Consider the following 8327-nt stretch of genomic DNA (forward strand, 5'->3'; position numbering starts at 1 on the left):
GAGCGCGGGAGGTGGGGACCGGCTGGGAGTGACACTGCTGGGGAGGGAGAGAGGGAGGAGAGGGGAGGGGGAGAAGGAGGGGAGGGGGAAATTGCCCGGGAAATGGGGGACTGGACTTGACCGCCAGAAGGGGTGAAATTGACCAGCAGAGGGGGTGGGAATGACCGCCACTGAGGGTCGAAATGGAACCGATGTCTGGCGGTGAAACGGACCGGCAGAGTGGGGGTGTGGAAATTGGTGGAGAGGTCACTGGTTGAAATTGATATTGACGCAGCAGAAGGAAGAGGGGGGCAAAGGAAGGGACGGTGGGGATCAGGCTTCCCCTCCCCCAAGAGGGCTCTGCTCTGTTCCCCGATCCCTTCCCAGGGGACTAATTGCGGGCAGGGGGAGGGTTGGGGGCAGCTGGCCTGGGGAAGGGAGATGGTATCTGTGCCTGGCGCCTGTCCTCTGCATCTGTCCCTTTGTGGCTTCTGGGGGGCGGGTGGCGGGAAGAGGGGCAGAAGTGAGAGGGGCCTGGCCTGAACTGGCTGCCTGTTGTCAGCTGCTGCTGCCGTTGTCTGAGGGTGAGGGCACTGAGAGGTTTGGGGGGTGGGAGAGGAAAAGGAAGCCACTGGCCAATTTTCCAGTGCAGAACCATTTTTTTTTTCTTTCCCCATAAAGGGGCTTGCCCAGCTCCCCCTAATGACTGGAGTGAGGGGTGGCCAGGAAGGATGGGACCCCAGACTCTCTCCTCTGGTGGCCAGCCCCCCAGTTGGGCACAGGTCATAGCTTGGAGGGGACAGCTGGAGGACGAGACAGCAGTCAGAACTAACACTGCTATGACTGGGCCCTCCTAGCAGCCCGGCAGGGCTGAGGGCAGGGTCTGTCACCCCCTGAGTCTTGGTTTTCCTTATTTGAAAGATGTGGTTTCTAACAGGAAAAACCAGACAGCTCTAGGAAGGATTCCAGGAGGGACCGAGTTATCACCTGGATTCCTCGTTTTATGGATGGGGAAACCGAGGCACAGAGATGGGAGGGACTTGTTCAGAGCCACTCCACAGCTCATTCTGCCTGGACACTGCCATGGGACCTGGCCTAGGGTGGCACTGGAATCTCTTTTTTGAGACAGAGTCTCGCCCTGTCACCCAGGCTGGAGTGCAATGTTGTGATCTTGGCTCTGCAACCTCGGCCCCGGGTTCAACCATTCTCCTGCCTCAGCCTCCGAGTAGCTGGGATTACAGGCTCCTGCCACCACCAGCCAATTTTTGTACTTTTAGTGGAGATGGGGTTTCTCGTGGCCAGGCTGCTCTTGAACTCCTGACCTCAGGTGATCCGCCGGCCTCGGCCTCCCAAAGTGCTCTTCATGGAATCCGTTCTGCAACTCCTTTCCATGATGAGCTCCATTATCCAGATGGGAAAACTGAGGCCTGGAGCCAACAAGGCAAAGCCCCTGAAGGATGCAGGTGTCTAGACCCTTCTGTTCCTCCCCTTCCCTGCACTGGCTATGTTCCCCAACACACACCTGTTGAACTCCTTCCTCCCTCCTGAAGTGCATGGTCACCCCCGCTTCCCTCCACCCTTTCAGATCAGCAACAAGGCGGCGTCCCACGGGGCGGCCAGGGAGCACAGCTGATAATTGTCGTGCTTTCTGTCAGCCGCAAGGCAATTCCAGGGCGCGGGGATGAGCTGTTGACAGATCTCATCAAATCCAAGTCGTCTCCCTGCCGGATAAGACTAGATGTCTGAGGTATAAATATTTGAAAGGGGCCTTCTAATTACAGTCTGTGCCAGGAATAGCTATTAGAGGCCCCCGGGCCAGAATCAAACGGCACTTGACTTTCGTGTGCTTTGGAGCTGGCTTCTCCTGGGGCTGCACCCCCCACCCTACCCCAAGGAGGGGAGAGGGGAGAGGCTGGCAGGAGAGGCAGGAGGAGGAGGTAGAAGAGACAGAGATCCAGGCTGGGGTCCAGTCACCTTGCCTTGTGACCTTGAATCAGCCACGTAATCTCGTGAGCTTTGGATGTCTTTCTTTTTCTTTTCTTTCTTCTTCTTCTTTTTTTTTTTTTTTTTCTTTTTGAGACAGGTCTCGTCTTTCTGTTGTTTCAGGGCTGGAGGTGTAGCATTGCAATCACAGCTCACTGCAGCCTCAACATCCTGGGCTCAAACGATCCCCCCATCTCAGCCTCCCAGTAGCTAAGATTACAGGTGCACACCACCACACCTGGCTAATTTTTTTTGTTTGTTTGGGGCAGAGTCTTGCTTTGTTGCTCAGGCCTGGAGTGCAGTGGTGTGATCTCGGCTCACTGCAACCTCCGCCTCCCAGGTTGAAGCAATTCTCCTGCCTCAGCCTCCTGAGTAGCTGGGATTATAGTAGGCATGCACCACCATGCATGGCTAATTTTTGTATTTTTAGTAGAGATGGGGTTTCACCATGTTGGTCAGGCTCGTCTCGAACTCCTAACCTCATGATCCACCTGCCTCAGCCTCCCGAAGTACTGAGATTACAGGCATGAGCAACCGCACCTGGCCAACACCTGGCTAATTTTTCTTTATAGAGATGGGGTTTTGCTATGTTGCCCAGGCTGTACTTGAACTCCTGTCTTCAAGCAATCCTCCCCGCTCCCAAAGTGCTGGGATTACACTCCCTTTGGCCTCCCAGAGTGCTGGGATTACAGGACTGAGCCACTGCACCAGCTTTGGATTTCTGACCAGGAGAGGAGGGAACCAGGGAGGGCTACCAGGAGGTGGGCGCTGAGTGGGTAATAACAAGGAGGTGGGCGGGGCAGCGGGGACCCTCCTTCCCCAGCATTCTGGGTCTGAGAGGCAGCTCATGGGGGGCTCCTCCAGGGTGGGTGGGGCCCAAGGAACTATCCTCAGGAGGTTCTCCCAGGTTCCAGAATCCCAGCCTGTCAGACACTAGCCCATGACAGTGGGTAAATGAGAGAATAACAGCTCACCGCTGTTAAGCACTTATGGCCAGGCACTGATTTTGGTGCTTTTTGCTTGGTTTCCTTGCTCTTTTTTTTTTGAGGTTGAGTCCCACTCTGTCGCCCAGGCTGGAGTGCAGTGGTGCGATCTCAGCTCACGGCAACCTCTGCCTCCCGGGTTCAAGCGATTCTCCTGCTGCAGTCTCCCAAGTAGCTGGGTTTACAGGTGCCCGCCACCATGTCCAGCTAAATTTTATATTTTTAGTAGAGACGGTGTTTCACCATGTTGGCCAGGCTGCTCTTGAGCTCCTGACCTTGTGATCCGCCCGCCTTGGCCCCCCGAAGTGCTGAGATTACAGGAGTGAGCCACCATGCACGGACTTGCTGTGTTTTTTTTTTGTTGTTGTTTTTCTAAAGCATAGCATCCACATTGGTTGCAGGGATTACCTGTAATCCCAGCACTTTGGGAGGCCAGGGTGGGATCATCCCAGTCAGGAGCCCGAGACCAGCCTGGTTAAGATGTGGAACTCCCTGTCTCTACTAAAAATACAAAAATTATCCAGGTGTGGTAGTCGGCACTTGTGTAACCCAAAGATTAGGAGGCAGGAGAATCACTTGAACCGGGAAGCCGAGGCCGCTTAAGGCTGGGACAGAATGATTGCATTCTCAGCAGTAACAGAGTGAGACTGCATCTCAAAAAAACAAAACCAAAAAACCCAAAAAACATGAGTCACATATCCTACAATTCACCCATTTAGAGTGTACAATTTAGTGGTTTTTAGTAGAGACTGGGTTTCACCATGTTGGCCAGATGGTTCCATCTCTGACCTCGTGATCCACCCACCAGCCTCAGTCTCCCAAAGTGCTGGGATTACAGGCTTGAGCCACCGTACCTGGCCAGGCCTGTGTTTTTTAATTTTTAAAATTCTTCTAGAGGGTCGGGTGTGGTGGCTCACACCTGTAATCCCAGCACTTGCAGAGGCTGAGGCAGGTGGATCACCTGAGGTCAGGAGTTTGAGACCAGCCTGGCCAACATGGTGAAACCCCATCTCTACTGAAAATACAAAAATTATCCAGGCTTGGTGGCGGGCACATTGTAATCCCAGCTACTCAGGAGGCTGAGGTAGGAGAATCGCTTGAACCTGGGAGGCAGAGGTTGCAGTGAGTCGAGATCGTGCCACTGCACTCCAGCCTGGGCAACAGAATGAGACTCCATCTAAAAAAAAAATTTTTTTTTTCTAGAATTGGGGTCTTGCAATGTTGCCCAGGCTGGTGTTGAACTCCTGGCCTCAAGTGATCCTCCTGCCTCGGCCTCCCAAAACTTTGGGATTGCAGGTGAGAGCCACCACACTCAGCCATCTTTCTTTTTTTTTTTTTTTTGAGACGGAGTCTCACTCTGTCACCCAGGCTGGAGTGCAGTGGCATGACCTTGGCTCACTGCAACCTCCGTCTCCCAGGTTCAAGCAATTCTCCTGCCTCAGCCTCCTGAGTAGCTGGGATTACAGGCGCACGCCACCACACAAGGCTAATTTTTGTATTTTTAATAGAGACGGGGTTTCACCATGTTGGCCAGGCTGGTGTTGAGCTCCTGACCTCAGGTGATCCGCTCGCCTCGGCCTCCCAAAGTGCTGGGATTACAGGCGTGAGCCACTGCGCCCGGCCAGCTTTGCCTTTCTCAACTCACAGTCTGATGGCAGAGACATGGCCTTGTCCACAGGAGCCCCCAGTCTGATGGAGGAGTTGTGGTTCTCACTTCAGGAGCTTCCATTTGATGGGAGAGATGCGGCCCTACCTTGAGGGGTTCCCACTCTGATGAAGGAGACATGAACCTGTCTTCGGGAGTCTCCAGTCTGATGGGGGAGGCAGGTCCAACCTTCAGAGGCCCCCTGTCTAATGCAGGAGACAGAGCCTTGACTTCAGGCATCCCAGAGTAATGCAGGAGACACAGGCCTGCCTTCCAGGGTCCCCAGTCTGAAAAGGGAGGCATAGTCCAAACTTCAAGCGTCCCCAGTCAGATGGCAGAGGCATGGCGTAAACTTCAAGGGCCCCAGTCCAACACGGAAGGCATGGCCCCAACTAACTCACAAGGTCGCAGTCTATTAGAGGAGACGTGAGCCTTCCTTCTAGAGGCCCCTATCTGATGGGGGAGGCATGATCCAGCCCGTCCAGGACTCCAGTCTGACACGCAGGCAATTGCAGTGGAGTTGCAGTGGGGCGGATAACCAAAGGCATGGCCTTGGAGCCTGGAGATTCAAACCCGGGCCCTGTCCCTCCCTCACCCTGGAGGTTGAGGAGCCTCCCTTACCCATAAATGGGGCAGCAACAGAGCGTGTCCCCGGGGGTGTTTGTGGACCGAGTGGGTGGTGTCATCCCATTCCCAGATAAGGAAACAGGCTCAGGGAGCCCCAGGTTCACACGGCGTGGGCCCCTCTTCTCCTGTAAGCCCAGGCTGGGGTGGCAGTGGGCTCCAGCGGAAGGGGATCCCATCACCCCTCCTCCCCATCCCTCTGATGTGCTCCGGCAGCCAGGCAGCCCCGGAGGAGTTGATGGAGGAGATCTCAGATGAAGGCTGACAGCTCCCGAAGACAGGATGACAGACGCGGGCTGGTGGGGAACGGGTACTGTCGGCAGGGATGGGGGAAGGGCAGGCTTCAGAGGGTGAAGGTAGGGGGCGCTGGGAGGTGGGGCAGGGCAGGGAGGGGTCCCCCACTGGTCAGGAGGGACAGAGCCCGATGCATGGCTGTGCCTGCCCCTCGACTCCCTCAGCCCTGGGAATCTCCAGGAGCGAACTGGGAGCCGACAGCAGAATTGCCCCTGGGACATAGGGTGAGAGAACAAAGCTTCCCAGGGGAAAAAAAAAGAAATAAAAATAAAATTCCAGTGATGTATGAAAGAGTGGCGTGTGGGAAGGGAGGAGGTGAAACCTGGGGCTCCCTGAGCCTGCTTCCTCACTGGGGAATGGGGTGATGCCCACTCAGCCCATTTGTGAGCACACACAATGTGCCAGCTGGTTTCAGTGTGCTGGGTTGCACCAATTTTTTTGAGATGGAGCCTCACTCTGTTGCCCAAGCTGGATGGAGTGCAGTGGCGCGATCTTGGCTCACACCGGCCTCGCTCCACAGGTTCAAGTTACTCTCTCCTGCCTCAGCCCTGGGTGGCTGGGATTATGAAGCCTGCCACCACACCAACTATTTTGTATTTTTAGTGATGGTTTGAAGTGACCTCAAGTGATACACCTACCTCGGCCTCCAAAAGTGCTGGGATTATAGGCATCAGCCACCCCGCATGGCCCAAATAAACTTCTACTGTGCATAATTTACCCCGTCAGTGGTGTTCTGCGAAAGCAGCAGCAGATGGACAAAGATAGAAGCTGCAGACACTGGCGCAGAGCGCTTGGTGGCTCAAGCCATAATCAACGCTGGAAGTGGATCACAAGGTCAGAAGATCCGAGACAGCCTGGCTAATACGGTGAAACCCGTCTCTACTAAAAAATATAAAAACTAGCGGGTGAGGTGAAGCGAGCTCAACTGCTGAAGAACTGAGGCAGGAGAATAGCGTAGACACCGGGGCGGAGCTTCGTGAGCTGAGATCCGGAACCATACACTCCGTTCAAAGCGTGAAACCAGACTCTAATCTCCAAAAAAGAAGCTGCAGACAAGGTCTGTGTAGGTAAGAAACTGAGTGTCTTGTGGCCAACAGCCGTGAGGGACTGAATTCTGTCAACAACCACAAAGGTTTGGAAGCAGGTCCTTCCCCAGTTGAGCCTTCAGATGACACCCCAGCCCGGGCCTGTGTCCTTTTTTTTTTTTTTTTTTGAGACGGAGTCTCACTTTGTCCCCCGGGCTGGAGTGCGATGGCACAATCTTGGCTCACTGCAACCTCCACCTCCTGGGTTCAAGTGATTCTCCTGCCTCAGCCTCCCAAGTAGCTGGGATTACAGGCATGAGCCACCACGCCCAGCTAATTTTTGTATTTTTTGTAGAGACAGGGTTTTGCCATGTTGGCCAGGCTGGTCTTGAACTCATGACCTCAGGTGATCTGCCTGCCTCAGCCTCTGAAAGTGCTGCGATTACAGCCGTGAGCCACTGTGCCCAGCCTGGCCTCTGTCTTGATTGAATCCTTGCTAAACCTTAAAGCAGGAGACCCAGTGAAACCACACCCAGCTTTCTGTTGTTTTTAAGTTGCTCAGTTTTGGAATAATTTGTTACGCAGCACAAGAAAACAAACAGAGGGAGAGGTGAGCAATAAACACGCCCCCCAAGGCATCCTCTCTGCACCCTCTTAGAACTCACTTACCTGCTTTATTTTCATCATAGTCATTACCACTTTTGGTATACATTATTTATTTGTACGTGATTGTAAAACTTAATTCATAGAAGTTTTTTTTTGGCTGGGCACAGTGGCTCACACCTGTAATTCCAGCACTTTGGGAGGCTGAGGTGGGTAAATCACTTGAGGTCAGGAGTTCGAGACCAGCCTGGCCACATAGTGAAACCCCATCTCTACTAAAAATAGAAAAATTAGCCATGCATGGTGGTGTGTGCCTATAATCCCAGCTACTCTGGAGGCTGAGGCATGAGAATCATTTGAACCCAGCGGGCAGAGGTTGCAGTGAGCCAAGATCATGCCATTGCACTCCAGCCTGGGTGACAGAGTGAGATGCTGTCTCAAAAAAAAAAAAAAAAAAAGGCCGGGCGTGGTGGCTCAAGCCTGTAATCCCAGCACTTTGGGAGGCTGAGGCGGGCGGATCATGAGGTCAGGAGATCGAGACCATCCTGGTTAACATGGTGAAACCCCGTCTCTACTAAAAATACAAAAAGAATTAGCTGGACGTGGTGGCGGGCGCCTGCAGTCCCAGCTACTCAGGGGGCTGAGGCAGGAGAATGGCGTGAACCTGGGAGGTGGAGTTTGCAGTGAGCCGAGATAGTGCTACTGCACTCCAGCCTGGGCGACAGAGAGAGACTCCATCTCAAAAAAAAAAAAAAGAAAAAGAAAAAAAAGAAAAAAAATTTAAAAATTAGGTAGGTGTGGTGGCTCTGCCTCTAGTCCCAGCTACTTGGGAGGCTGAGGTGGGAGGATCACTTGAGCCTGGGAGATTGAGGCTGCAGTGAGCTCTGACTATACCACTGCACTCCAGCCTTGGTGAAAGACCAAGATCCTGCATGAAAAAGGTGGGGGTCGAGTGAGGGAAGCTAGGCCCAGGATAGGAACTGCGGCATGTTCCTGTAATCCTAGGATTTTAGGGGACTGAGGCAGGAGGGTTGGTTGAGGACAGGAGGTTGAGTCCAGACTGGGCAACATGGCCAGACCCTGTTTCTCACCCTCCTGTTTTAGTGAAAGAAAAGAAATGGCTGGGCGAGTGGCCTCCACTTAATCCCAGCACTTTGGGAGGCTGAGGCGGGTGGTCAGCCTGAGGCCAGA

Source organism: Papio anubis, chromosome 20 (assembly GCF_008728515.1).
Source record: "Papio anubis isolate 15944 chromosome 20, Panubis1.0, whole genome shotgun sequence".
Taxonomy (NCBI): Eukaryota; Metazoa; Chordata; class Mammalia; order Primates; family Cercopithecidae; genus Papio; species Papio anubis.